Below are 15,612 nucleotides of genomic sequence, written 5' to 3'. Positions count from 1 at the left end.
TTACCCCCTTGACCTCCCCCACACTGGTGAGGTTACCCCCTTGACCTCCCCCACACTGCTGACGTTACCCCCTTACCTCCCCCACACTGCTGACGTTACCCCCTTGACCTCCCCATACTGGTGAGGTTACCCCCTTACCTCCCCCACACTGCTGACGTTACCCCCTTACCTCCACATACTGCTGACGTTACCCCCTTGACCTCCCCATACTGGTGAGGTTACCCCCTTACCTCCCCCACACTGCTGACGTTACCCCCTTGACCTCCCCATACTGGTGAGGTTACCCCCTTACCTCCCCCACACTGCTGACGTTACCCCTTTACCTCCCCCACACTGCTGACGTTACCCCCTTACCTCCCCACACCGCTGACGTTACCCCCCTTACCTCCCCCACACTGCTGACGTTACCCCCTTACCTACCCACACTGCTGACGTTACCCCCTTTTTGCCTCCCCACCATACTAAGTGAGGTTACCCCCGTTCTACCTCCCCTACTGGTGAGTTACCCCCCTTTTTACCTCCCCCACACTGCTGATGTTACCCCCTTGACCTCCCCACACTTGCTGAACGTTACCCCCTTCTTGACCTCCCCTACTGGTGAGGTTACCCCCTTACCTCCCCACACTGCTGACGTTACCCCCTTACCTCCCCACACTGCTGAACGTTACCCCCTGACCTCCCCATACTGGTGAGGTTACCCCCCTTACCTCCCCCACACTGCTGACGTTACCCCCTTACCTCCCCACACTGCTGACGTTACCCCCTTGACCTCCCCATACTGGTGAGGTTACCCCCTTGACCTCCCCATACTGGTGAGGTTACCCCCTTACCTCCACATACTGGTGAGGTTACCCCCTTGACCTCCCCATACAGGTGAGGTTACCCCCTTGACCTCTCCACGCTGGTGAGGTTACCCCCCTTGACCTCCCCATACTGGTGAGGTTACCCCCTTACCTCCCCCACACTGCTGACGTTACCCCCTTGACCTCCCCACACTGCTGACGTTACTCCCTTGACCTCCCCATACTGGTGAGGTTACCCCCTTACCTCCCCCACACTGCTGACGTTACCCCCTTACCTCCCCACACTGCTGACGTTACCCCCTTGACCTCCCCATACTGGTGAGGTTACCCCCTTGATCTCCCCATACTGGTGAGGTTACCCCCTTACCTCCCCCACACTGCTGACGTTACCCCCTTGACCTCCCCATACTGGTGAGGTTACCCCCTTACCTCCACATACTGGTGAGGTTACCCCCTTGACCTCCCCATACAGGTGAGGTTACCCCCTTGACCTCTCCACGCTGGTGAGGTTACCCCCTTGACCTCCCCATACTGGTGAGGTTACCCCCTTGACCTCTCCACGCTGGTGAGGTTACCCCCTTGACCTCCACATACTGCTGATGTTACCCCCTTATAGAGGTGCGCTATAATATCGAAATACCGGTATACCGCGAATTTGGCAGGTCGATACGATATACCGGTACACAAACCCTGGAAACCGGTATATCGCGATGGTTAACAAAAAGGCATATTAATCACTGATTTAACATTATGTGTTGGCACCAATAGCGTAAATTACTTATGTAAACGTGAAAGAAACACACGAGAACGTCATTATGTCGTATTGGTGGGGCGCTTGTTTCGTTGTCTCTAAAGCGCTTGGCCGTATGGGACATCTACGTTAAAATCAAGCACTTTCGAGATTATGATTGTTTACTAGAAACGAAAAATGGCAGACGACGAGCAAGTTGATGGTACTAAGGTCAATAATATTGCAATACGGTTTTGGTCCGCAATACCCAGCCCTACCCCCTTACCTCCCCCACACTGCTGACGTTACCCCTTTGACCTCCCCATACTGGTGAGGTTACCCCCTTACCTCCCCCACACTGCTGACGTTACCCCCTTGACCTCCCCACACTGGTGAGGTTACCCCCTTGACCTCCCCATACTGGTGAGGTTACTCCCTTGACCTCCCCATACTGGTGAGGTTACCCCCTTGACCTCCCCATACTGGTGAGGTTACCCCCTTGACCTCCCCATACAGGTGAGGTTACCCCCTTGACCTCCCCATACTGTTGAGGTTACCCCCTTGACCTCCCCATACAGGTGAGGTTACCCCCTTGACCTCCCCATACTGGTGAGGTTACCCCCTTGACCTCCCCATACTGGTGAGGTTACCCCCTTGACCTCTCCACGCTGGTGAGGTTACCCCCTTGACCTCTCCACACTGGTGAGGTTACCCCCTTGACCTCCCCATACTGGTGAGGTTACCCCCTTGACCTCCCCATACAGGTGAGGTTACCCCCTTGACCTCCCCATACTGTTGAGGTTACCCCCTTGACCTCCCCATACAGGTGAGGTTACCCCCTTGACCTCCCCATACAGGTGAGGTTACCCCCTTGACCTCCCCATACTGGTGAGGTTACCCCCTTACCTTCATTAAACCGCTGAGATTTTCCCACTTCCCTCCCCCACAATGCTGAGGTTACCCTCTTACTGTCCCCAAACCGCTGAGATTATCTCCTTCACCTCCCCATACTGGTGACATTACCCCCTTGATCTCCCCATACTGGTGACGTTACCCCCTTACCTCCCCCACACTGCTGACGTTACCCCCTTGACCTCCCCATACAGGTGAGGTTACCCCCTTGACCTCCCCATACAGGTGAGGTTACCCCCTTGACCTCCCCATACTGGTGACATTACCCCCTTGATCTCCCCATACTGGTGACGTTACCCCCTTACCTCCCCCACACTGCTGACGTTACCCCCTTGACCTCCCCATACTGGTGAGGTTACCCCCTTGACCTCCCCATACTGGTGAGGTTACCCTCTTGACCTCCCCATACTGGTGAGGTTACCCCCTTGACCTCCCCATACTGGTGAGGTTACCCCCCTGACCTCCCCATACTGGTGAGGTTACCCCCTTGACCTCTCCACGCTGGTGAGGTTACCCCCTTGACCTCCCCATACTGGTGAGGTTACCCCCTTACCTTCATTAAACCGCTGAGATTTTCCCACTTCCCTCCCCCACAATGCTGAGGTTACCCTCTTACTGTCCCCAAACCGCTGAGATTATCTCCTTCACCTCCACATACTGGTGAGGTTACCGCCTTCCCTCCCCCACACCGCTGAGGTTACACAACCTCCCCCCCCCCACAGTGCTGATGTTACAACCTCCCCCTACACCACTGACGTAACCCCCCCCAACCCCCCCCCCAACACCACTGAGGTTACATCATTACCCTCCCCACTAAGGTTACCCCTCCATTCCCCAATACTGCTGATGTTTTTGGCCTGAAGGTCAATGATGACATGCACAATGACCTTGACCTTTGCAGCAGAACAATGTTTGCTTGTCTTCTGATCATAAGTTCATCAATCAGTGAACAACCAGACTATACTGATATTATATACCAACTTTATATTCCCTGTTTCTGTAGTAACAGATTGGACAAGTATAGCAGTGCTATATTACACTCCCAGTTTAGTGACCTTGACCTAGTTTATTGACCTTGACCTATGGTCAGTAATGGACCTGTGAGTTAGTATTTCTGTACCACATATAAAGTATATTCTAGTCTAAACAAACATTAAAGTATAATGTACTATATATAACATTTTCACCAATTTCTTTTGGCCTTGACCTTGACCAAATGTGGTAAACTACATTTTCTTTCATGTTTCATAATGATACAAAAATGTACAAGAGGTACAGAAATCAGACATATAATTTCTGATTTATTCAAATCAGACCTGTCGCCACTGAATCAGATCAATCTTGCATAAAATACTACTGGGTGTAAAGTGTTCCCAAAGAGAATGATCAATTATACTACAGTAGTGTTATGTAGAACTGTCAAAGCCTTTTGCCTCAGTGGGCCAATGCATATGTGATAACCTTCCACCTTTAACACAAGAGTCCATGTGACCAGGACACCACTAGTCACTGGTCTCCATGTTGAGTCCATGTGACCAGGACACCACTAGTCACTGGTCTCCATGTTGAGTCCATGTGACCAGGACACCACTAGTCACTGGTCTCTATGTTGAGTCCATGTGACCAGACACCACTAGTCACTGGTCTCCATGTTGAGTCCATGTGACCAGGACACCACTAGTGACTGGTCTACATGTTGAGTCCATGTGACCAGACACCACTAGTGACTGTTCTCCATGTTGAGTCCATGTGACCAGACACCACTAGTCACTGGTCTCCATGTTGAGTCCATGTGACCAGACACCACTAGTCACTGGTCTCCATGTTGAGTCCATGTGACCAGGACACCACTAGTCACTGGTCTCCATGTTGAGTCCATGTGACCAGGACACCACTAGTGACTGGTCTCCATGTTGAGTCCATGTGACCAGGACACCACTAGTGACTGGTCTCCATGTTGAGTCCATGTGACCAGGACACCACTAGTGACTGGTCTACATGTTGAGTCCATGTGACCAGACACCACTAGTCACTGGTCTCCATGTTGAGTCCATGTGACCAGACACCACTAGTCACTGGTCTCCATATTGATTCCATTAGCTACTGACCTTCATGCTAACTTCACTTCACATGTTTGTACAATTTCTGGACAAATATTTTTACCTGACATTTAGTGTATGTAGTAGGTATGACAAGAGGCGTTTGTTTTTCTTAAGTAAATATCCTACATAGTCATGTATCTACCTAATGGGATATCTATATATATATATCTCTATGTATAGACATCAACCAATGATTGGCACTGATATCGGACAAACTGCCATCAAATTAGTAAAACAAACCAACACCTTTCCTTTAAATTACAATTTGACAAGGTCAAACTTCTAGATTGCTCCTACAACAAGATAACTACCCTCTGTAGGTGGTGTAAGGACTATCCCTGTGTAGGTGGTGTAAGGACTATCCCTGTGTAGGTGGTGTAAGGACTGTCCCTGTGTAGGTGGTGTAAGGACTATCCCTGTGTAGGTGGTGTAAGGACTATCCCTGTGTAGGTGGTGTAAGGACTATCCCTGTGTAGGTGGTGTAAGGACTATCCCTGTGTAGGTGGTGTAAGGACTATCCCTGTGTAGGTGGTGTAAGGACTGTCCCTGTGTAGGTGGTGTAAGGACTATCCCTGTGTAGGTGGTGTAAGGACTATCCCTGTGTAGGTGGTGTAAGGACTATCCCTGTGTAGGTGGTGTAAGGACTATCCCTGTGTAGGTGGTGTAAGGACTATCCCTGTGTAGGTGGTGTAAGGACTATCCCTGTGTAGGTGGTGTAAGGACTATCCCTGTGTAGGTGGTGTAAGGACTATCCATGTGTAGGTGGTGTAAGGACTATCCCTGTGTAGGTGGTGTAAGGACTATCCCTGTGTAGGTGGTGTAAGGACTATCCCTGTGTAGGTGGTGTAAGGACTATCCCTGTGTAGGTGGTGTAAGGACTGTCCCTGTGTAGGTGGTGTAAGGACTATCCCTGTGTAGGTGGTGTAAGGACTATCCCTGTGTAGGTGGTGTAAGGACTATCCCTGTGTAGGTGGTGTAAGGACTGTCCCTGTGTAGGTGGTGTAAGGACTATCCCTGTGTAGGTGGTGTAAGGACTGTCCCTGTGTAGGTGGTGTAAGGACTGTCCCTGTGTAGGTGGTGTAAGGACTGTCCCTGTGTAGGTGGTGTAAGGACTATCCATGTGTAGGTGGTGTAAGGACTATCCCTGTGTAGGTGGTGTAAGGACTATCCCTGTGTAGGTGGTGTAAGGACTATCCCTGTGTAGGTGGTGTAAGGACTATCCCTGTGTAGGTGGTGTAAGGACTATCCCTGTGTAGGTGGTGTAAGGACTATCCCTCTGTAGGTGGTGTAAGGACTATCCCTGTGTAGGTGGTGTAAGGACTATCCCTGTGTAGGTGGTGTAAGGACTATCCCTGTGTAGGTGGTGTAAGGACTATCCCTGTGTAGGTGGTGTAAGGACTATCCCTGTGTAGGTGGTGTAAGGACTATCCCTGTGTAGGTGGTGTAAGGACTATCCCTGTGTAGGTGGTGTAAGGACTATCCCTGTGTAGGTGGTGTAAGGACTATCCCTGTGTAGGTGGTGTAAGGACTATCCCTGTGTAGGTGGTGTAAGGACTGTCCCTGTGTAGGTGGTGTAAGGACTATCCCTGTGTAGGTGGTGTAAGGACTATCCCTGTGTAGGTGGTGTAAGTACCCTGTGTAGGTGGTGTAAGGACTATCCCTGTGTAGGTGGTGTAAGGACTATCCCTGTGTAGGTGGTGTAAGGACTATCCCTGTGTAGGTGGTGTAAGGACTATCCCTGTGTAGGTGGTGTAAGGACTATCCCTGTGTAGGTGGTGTAAGGACTATCCCTGTGTAGGTGGTGTAAGGACTATCCCTGTGTAGGTGGTGTAAGGACTATCCCTGTGTAGGTGGTGTAAGGACTATCCCTGTGTAGGTGGTGTAAGGACTATCCCTGTGTAGGTGGTGTAAGGACTATCCCTGTGTAGGTGGTGTAAGGACTATCCCTGTGTAGGTGGTGTAAGGACTATCCCTGTGTAGGTGGTGTAAGGACTATCCCTGTGTAGGTGGTGTAAGGACTATCCCTGTGTAGGTGGTGTAAGGACTATCCCTGTGTAGGTGGTGTAAGGACTATCCATGTGTAGGTGGTGTAAGGACTATCCCTGTGTAGGTGGTGTAAGGACTATCCCTGTGTAGGTGGTGTAAGGACTATCCCTGTGTAGGTGGTGTAAGGACTATCCCTGTGTAGGTGGTGTAAGGACTATCCATGTGTAGGTGGTGTAAGGACTATCCCTGTGTAGGTGGTGTAAGGACTATCCCTGTGTAGGTGGTGTAAGGACTATCCCTCTGTAGGTGGTGTAAGGACTATCCCTGTGTAGGTGGTGTAAGGACTTTCCCTGTGTAGGTGGTGTAAGGACTATCCCTGTGTAGGTGGTGTAAGGACTATCCCTGTGTAGGTGGTGTAAGGACTATCCCTGTGTAGGTGGTGTAAGGACTATCCCTGTGTAGGTGGTGTAAGGACTATCCCTGTGTAGGTGGTGTAAGGAGTTTTACACCTCTTGTCACTTTGTAACACCAGTTTTTTTACTGCCATCCTGAGGAGATCTCCTATTCATATGTCATTGACACACAGTGATACGCTGGTCTAGTTCACTTCCTCGTAAGAAAACTACCCGAACTGGTATAGATTCCTGAAGGTGTTATACCATACTTATCCTAAAATAAGCCCCTGTCTACAAAATAAGCCCTTTCTTCAATTTCGCAGAATCATCAATGCTAAAAGCAAGTTAAAAAGGGCCGCCAAACATTTATACTACAGGAGGGGGCTGATTTGAAGATTACATTTGAATCAATTTTCATTTGACGTCACACTGTGAATTGGCCGCATTTTGATTTTTGTGTTGTCACAATGTGAACAATCAGACTACATTAAATTTTTACATTATTACACTGTGGACAATCAGATTACATAAATTGTTTACGTTGATATCACACTGTCACAGTCCAGTCAGACCGAGTTTGCAGACATTAAATTTTGCATGACCATGTCTTATAAACATACTGCAGTCAACATTTCTATATAAAAATTACATTGATGGTATACATAAATAGTAGGTAGGTGTTGATTTTCCCGCTATATTCATAATGGCCGTGAAAAACAGAAAAAACAAATTCCACATGAACATTTAGTACATCATAGAGACTGAGGTTTGTCTAGGTGATCGAGACAACAGTCCCCCATACACAGTAAAACACAGACTTGTGATCGAGGCAACAGTCCCCCATACATAGTAAAACACAGACTTGTGATCGAGACAACAGTCCCCCATACACAGTAAAACACAGACTTGTGATCGAGACAACAGTCCCCCATACACAGTAAAACACAGACTTGTGATCGAGACAACAGTCCCCCATACACAGTAAAACACAGACTTGTGATCGAGACAACAGTCCCCCATACACAGTAAACACAGACTTGTGATCGAGACAACAGTCCCCCATACACAGTAAAACACAGACTTGTGATCGAGACAACAGTCCCCCATACACAGTAAAACACAGACTTGTGATCTAGACAACAGTCCCCCATACACAGTAAAACACAGACTTGTGATCGAGACAACAGTCCCCCATACACAGTAAAACACAGACTTGTGATCGAGACAACAGTCCCCCATACACAGTAAAACACAGACTTGTGATCGAGACAACAGTCCCCCATACACAGTAAAACATAGACTTGTGATCTAGACAACAGTCCCCCATACACAGTAAAACACAGACTTGTATCTATAACTTTTTGCTGAAGAGGTTTTTTTCTTTTTAGATCAACAGATCAAGTCTTCAAACTTTTCCACAGACAGACCATTATTAGGATATCGATGTTACTGTGTGTTCAATGAATTATATAATGACCTTTATCAATGTCCGAGACTCAAGATACGTCTAGGATTCTCTGATCAGGCTACAATATATCCACCTGTCTAAAATTTTACAAAGGCTAAAACATTTGTTCGATGGGTGGCCATAAGCTAGTGCCGTTGATTATAGGTGGACTTTAGTTTGTTTTAAGTCTTTTAAGTTGACGACAACCAAACCTACTCATCCAAACCTTGAACAAAGAACCACCATAGAAGAGTGAACGGATGTGAATTGGTGCGGCGGTTAATGATGGGTTTGTCTGCTAGGTTCAACGTTTCCCGTGATATGCAGTAAGATGATGGACCCAGCCCTATAAACTTTGCACTACAAAGCCCTTGGTTAAGAATCAGATCTGACTCCATGTATATGTGACCATCCTTTTGTAAAGTGTCTTGTGTCGTCTCGTTAACCAACAACACTTGTACAAGGGACAATCATGGCTGTAACCAATTATTCCTTTCTGAACACTATCAAGTTGCCAGCTAAACACATATAATATTTTTGGGTGCACCAATTGTGTAATAGACAAAACAGAATGGTCTGAAGTGGTGCAGATTAATTTCTTCTAATGTTGAATATATATCAAATTTTAACATTTTCATACAACTTAATAACAATGTCAAACAAGTTATATCAACTTATACCAGATCAATCCTGTTGGGTTGAATGGAAGCATGTGAGGGATCGTTCTGAGAAAACCATGCAGTACCTTCAGAAAAGCCACATGGTCAGGCTAGGTCACAGTTGACTCGCGTATCTTTTCACATTCGATTGAGGACCCTGACCACCAACAGACAAGACTAATTTACCACCCTACCACCAAAAATAGTTGAAGAAAGATAAAGTTAAATTCTTTGTGAATGAAAAGCTCCATCATGTGAATATTGAGTTTCTCACCTCAATGAACGTTTTGTTGCAGTATGTTAACCTGGAATATTTGTTATTTCTAAACCTAGATAATACAATATCTGTTGTACATGTACCCCAGTTACATTTGTCAACTTATGGGTGATAAAAATAGATGTTAATTTCAAGTTTTATCTATTACAATATCACAGCAACATAGCTGTCTTAAAGCAATTCACTAATATCATCCATGGTTATTGGGCCTTTAGCAATGAACTGATATCTTTCTCAACTCACTGCTGGAAGCATACATATGCAAAATATTATTATCATCATTTTGTTTACCATTTTTCATTGGTTAGAAGCAGGCCGGAGCTGCCATTTTGGCGCTAACAGCTTACACACAACATTTGTTGCACTGCCCTAACATGTACTCATTTACAGTGGAGTCAACTGGAACACAACAGAGTCAAGTATCTTAAGGATACAACCCACCACCAGGACTCGACGATATATAGCCATGGATCCGATCTCTCGACCTCTGTCTCCACAAGATATGATGTCCCGTTCCTTCAACAATTTATTACTTTCTCAACAAAATGATTAATTCATTGCATGTTTCAAACTTTCTGTAAAATCTGGCTTTATGTCCCGAAGAAACAATATTAACAGTATTTAGGTTCGTTTCCAATACAGGAGGTAAATGTACTGGTTATATTTATCTAAGATTGACAGAATACCTGGCACTATATCAACTTATATTAATCACCCTTGTTGGCCTAGATAGGGTCTTACTGCAGAACCATAGTCCCAACAGAAACTCCTTATGTCTGGCACTGGTGACCCCCATACCATTTCATGTCCATTCTGGTGAATCGAACCCCAGCCACCTAGGTGAAAGGGAAGTGTATTACCATTGTACCACCATAGTGCCACCCGACCATCCACTCTAATTCAACCATAGTGCCACCGACCATCCACTCTGATTCAACCATAGTGCCACCGACCATCCACTCTGATTCAACCATAGTGCAACCCGACCCTCCACTCTAATTCAACCATAGTGCCACCGACCATCCACTCTAATTCAACCATAGTGCCACTGACCATCCACTCTAATTCAACCATAGTGCCACCGACCATCCACTCTAATTCAATCATAGTGCCACCGACCATCCACTCTAATTCAACCATAGTGCCACCGACCATCCACTCTAATTCAATCATAGTGCCACCGACCATCCACTCTAATTCAACCATAGTGCCACCGACCATCCACTCTAATTCAATCATAGTGCCACCGACCATCCACTCTAATTCAACCAATGTAGATTTTGAACTTAAAGGGGTGGTTTCACTATAAGACAGGATTAAACCACACCACAATGACGACCTACCGGACAATGGGCTTTACTTCTGGACATTATAAGCTTTATCTTTGTGGTCTTAATTATCTATTTACTTTGCCACATCGACTGTAAAGAATGTACCGAATAACCTTTGATATTCAGATATAGCCGAGCTGGAGGCAGTCATGTTAGTTGTATCTAATTTGTTATCAGTTATTGATATGTAAAGGTCAGATACACCTGTTTACAGTACAGAATCAAGTTGTTTAAAATCGTGTTCAACCAAAGACCAGCATAGCTTGAAATGTTTACAAACATCCTGTTTTATCATAAATCAGTTTTTATTAAAAACAGGTACTTCATGTTTAAATTAATAAGTTCTGTAGCGATATGTACTTAATACTCTACCAGAAATCCTGGAGGACAACTAATGCTGCCCCCTACAGTTAACTTTACTACCTAAACTCTTTCTGTTCAGAAGGATTCTCTCAGGGAAATCCACTTGCATAAATAATAATTATGACCTTGCATTTATGATATATTGACAGAAACTCACAAACTTCACCCACAATACTGAACTGCAAACTTAACACAAAACTTATTGACTTAATATTTTTTCAACTACCTAAATAAATAAAAGGGTTTTTTAAAAGTAGTACTACAAGATTGTAAAAATTAATATCAGCGGGGATTCATTTACAAATCTTTTCATAACTATCTATACACTTTTCATTGCCTTTAACATTGATAAAGGGTGGAGCCAGTTTGGCAGTGGTAAGGTTTTAAACCTGACACAATGGAACATCTTACACTAGACTTTGGTATGCAATGTACACAATATCAGCACGGAATATCTTTTATTTACATAAAACATTAAAGTATGGTTGGGTTTTTTTTTTAAACAAAAAAACCCATTACCTAGCCCTGTGAGTCCTAATTCAATCAACTCCAAGTTTCTTCAAGAATATGTATAAGAGGAATCTTAAAGATTAATCACAATAAAATACAACTTAATGTTCAGAACAAGAAGTTCTTTTGAACCATTTATCTATTAAATAGGTATTAGGTGACAAGACTGCTTTATACTAGTAGAACCTATCTACAGTAAATTCATAAATTGCTCATTGAAATCATAGTTTGGTACCTAAAACATCATATCATATTCTCAGAATACTGTTTCTCTTTTGTATGGTCACAAAAAAAACCTTTGAAAACAGCTGATCAACTGTTCCACCCTTCAACAGTTCAGTCGATGATAAATATGGCTATTTATCATGATAAATCAGGCACAGCGAATCATAATGGTTTATAAGTATATATAGAATAATTACTTGATTAACACCCTAGATAACATTATCTGTTTGTAATACACCATATTACATGTACAAGATCTTCATTTAAACATATTGAAGACCTCTGTCTATTTAGTACGCGAGAACCTTTTAATACACAAAGCATTCTTGAATAGCCAACAGATAAGAACTTTAATCACAGATATGTGACGCAGGAAAGAACAAAAATATATATTCTGTTTTTTCCTGCATCAGAAAAATATGCTTCTGAATGTTGTTATTTTTCGACGATTATCAATTTATCCAGTAATCAGCTGGGACCTAGTAATAAACCGTGCCTTAATAATATATGTTGTGGTTTATTGGAATGCTCACTATTGACTACATTATACAATTATTGCCCTTGTTCCGGGTTGACATGAATATTTGACCACCCGAGAGGTGTCATGTCACCCGAGGGCGTAGCCCGAGGGTGACATGACACCTCAAGGGTGGGCAAATATTCATGTCAACTCGGAACAAGGGCAGTAATTGTTTTATTATACCGAAAAAAACATAAGTGAATTAATTTTGGTATCAATAAGTTTATTTATTACTATCAACAGTTTTTAAGAAAAGTTTTTAAGAGGTACCCCATCGTCTTTCTGGACCCGGTATAAAATTCTCCCAGTTGAACTTTCAATGTATGGACGTCGAAGTTTTCACAATCCTTTGGTCTAGGCCTACCTGTTGCAGATAGGAAATGTCTAAAGGAATCCACGGCCACATTGATGACCCTTTTGGTGTTTTTAGAATCCTTTTCTTGCAATAATTTCGCCAATTCCTCCTCTGTTGGCAGACGATAGCGTCCGCCGGCAGCCATTGTTGTTGTCAAGCAGAATACTCGGAACTTCTCTGATTCGACTACTTTTGAAGACGTTACGGAAGAGAGTTCCGAGTTGGGGCTCACGAGAGGGTGACATAACGATTTTGGAGGGCTCACGAGAGGGTGACATAACGAATGTTTTTAATCACGTGACATGGTTTTCACTAATCAGAAGCTGTGATACAAGTCTGAGGTATAATAAAATAATAAGTCCACCCCTTTAAATGGAGTCCGAGGTTGTGAGATATGTGATGCCCCCCTCTCCTTACTAAAGATGTGTTGCCCCTTTCCTTGATAGAGATATAATGCCCCCTCTCCCTACCAGAGATATGATGCCCCCTCTCCCTACTACAGATGTGATGTCTCCTCTCCCTACTACAGATGTGTTGCCCCCCTCTCCTTACTAAAGATGTGTTGCCCCTTTCCTTGATAGAGATATAATGCCCCCTCTCCCTACTAGAGATATGATGCCCCCTCTCCCTACTAGAGATATAATGCCCCCTCTCCCTACTAGAGATATAATGCCCCCTCTCCCTACTAGAGATGTGATGTCTCCTCTCCCTACTAGAGATGTGATGTCTCCTCTCCCTACTAGAGATATAATGCCCCCTCTCCCTACTAGAGATGTGATGTCTCCTCTCCCTACTAGAGATGTGATGTCCCCTCTCCCTACTAGAGATATGATGCCCCCTCTCCCTACTACAGATGTGATGTCTCCTCTCCCTACTAGAGATATGATGCCCCCTCTCCCTACTAGAGATATGATGCCCCCTCTCCCTACTAGAGATATGATGCCCCCTCTCCCTACTAGAGATATGATGCCCCCTCTCCCTACTAGAGATATAATGCCCCCTCTCCCTACTAGAGATGTGATGCCCCCTCTCCCTACTAGAGATATGATGCCCCCTCTCCCTACTAGAGATATGATGCCCCCTCTCCCTACCTAGAGATATGATGCCCCCTCTCCCTACTAGAGATGTGATGCCTCCTCTCCCTACTAGAGATATGATGCCCCCTCTCCCTACTAGAGATATGATGCCCCCTCTCCCTACTACAGATGTGATGTCTCCTCTCCCTACTAGAGATATGATGCCCCCTCTCCCTACTAGAGATATAATGCCCCCTCTCCCTACTAGAGATATGATGCCCCCTCTCCCTACTACAGATGTGATGTCTCCTCTCCCTACCAGAGATATGATGTCTCCTCTCCCTACTAGAGATGTGATGCCCCCTCTCCCTACTAGAAATGTGATGTCCCCTCTCCCTACTAGAGATATGATGTCTCCTCTCCCTACTAGAGATGTGATGTCCCCTCTCCCTACTAGAGATATGATGTCCCCTCTCCCTACTAGAGATATGATGCCCTTTCCCTACTAGAGATATGATGCCCCTCTCCCTACTAGAGATGTGATGTCTCCTCTCCCTACTAGAGATGTGATGTCTCCTCTCCCTACTAGAGATATAATGCCCCCTCTCCCTACTAGAGATGTGATGCCCCTCTCCCTACTAGAGATATGATGCCCCCTCTCTCTACTAGAGATATGATGCCCTTTCCCTACTAGAGATATGATGCCCCCCTCTCTACTAGAGATGTGATGCCCCCTCCCTACTAAAGATGTGATGCCCCCTCCCTACTAGAGATATAATACCCCCTCTCCCTACTAGAGATGAGATGCCCCTCTCCCTACTACAGATGTGATGCCCCCTCCCTACTAGAGATGTGTTGTCTCCTCTCCCTACTAGAGATGTGATGCCCCCTCTCTCTACTAGAGATGTGATGCCCTTTCCCTACTAGAGATATGATGCCCCCCTCCCTACTAGAGATGTGATGCCCCCCCTCCCTACTAGAGATGTGATGCCCCCCTCCCTACTAGAGATGTGATGTCTCCTCTCCCTACTAGAGATGTGATGCCCTTTCCCTACTAGAGATATGATGCCCCTCTCCTTACTAGAGATATGATGTCCCCTCTCCCTACTAGAAATGTGATGTCCCCTCTCCCTACAAGAGATATGATGCCCCCTCTCCCTACTAGAGATATGATGTCCCCTCTCCCTACTAGAGATATGATGCCCCCTCTCCCTACTAGAGATATGATGTCCCCTCTCCCTACTAGAAATGTGATGTCCCCTCTCCCTACAAGAGATATGATGCCCCCTCTCCTTACTAGAGATGTGATGTCTCCTCTCCCTACTAGAGATGTGATGCCCCCTCTCCCTACTATAGATATGATGCCCCTCTCCCTACTAGAGATATGATGCCCCTCTCCCTACTAGAGATATGATGACCTCTCTCCCTACTAGAGATATGATGCCCCCTTGAAGAAGACCATACATGACAAGTGCCTAAATTGTACTAACAGAGGAAGGTTAAAAATCTTAAAGTCCCCTTAAGTTTAAAATCAGGGATTTTCCTACAATTTTTCCACTGGGTCCAGGGTCCATTAAATTGGGAATCTCTACGCGACAAAATATGAAATTGGCAAAAACAAAAAATAGTGAAATTCATACAAATTTCAGTTTTTCTTTGATGAATATTTACTTTATATTATTTTTCATTTCATTTTGTTATCTATAGCTGTTTTTTATTTTTCAAAAGTACCTTAGTATAGGTCTTTGTAGATAAAACTTACTTAATCATTCAAAAGTGACTTCAAAATTGGTAATTTTTCAGTGGCAAATTGCGAATTTTCACAAGATTGTTTTAGGGGAATGGGTCCTTTTAACAGACCCTGTTTCTATTGTAGGAAAATCCCTGAAATTGCTCAATTTTTCTTTGGTAGCTTTTTCATAAGTATACACAGTAGGCCTATATGTCTCATTTCATCCCTTCTTTTAATACTGCACATTAC

At 45.0% G+C, this 15,612-nt stretch overlaps 1 protein-coding gene across 1 annotated transcript in view; it reads right to left on the bottom strand.

Annotated features, from left to right (window-relative positions):
* LOC117343875 (ras-related protein M-Ras-like) overlaps positions 1 to 15,612 on the bottom strand; it is a 40,652-nt gene that overhangs the window by 13,095 nt on the left and 11,945 nt on the right. The window lies entirely within an intron of this gene.

The sequence above is a fragment of the Pecten maximus genome, chromosome 15 (genome assembly GCF_902652985.1).
Source record: "Pecten maximus chromosome 15, xPecMax1.1, whole genome shotgun sequence".
In the NCBI taxonomy this organism is placed as follows: Eukaryota; Metazoa; Mollusca; class Bivalvia; order Pectinida; family Pectinidae; genus Pecten; species Pecten maximus.
Note: the sequence above shows the minus strand (reverse complement) of the source record. Positions and strands in the feature narration are given on the sequence as shown.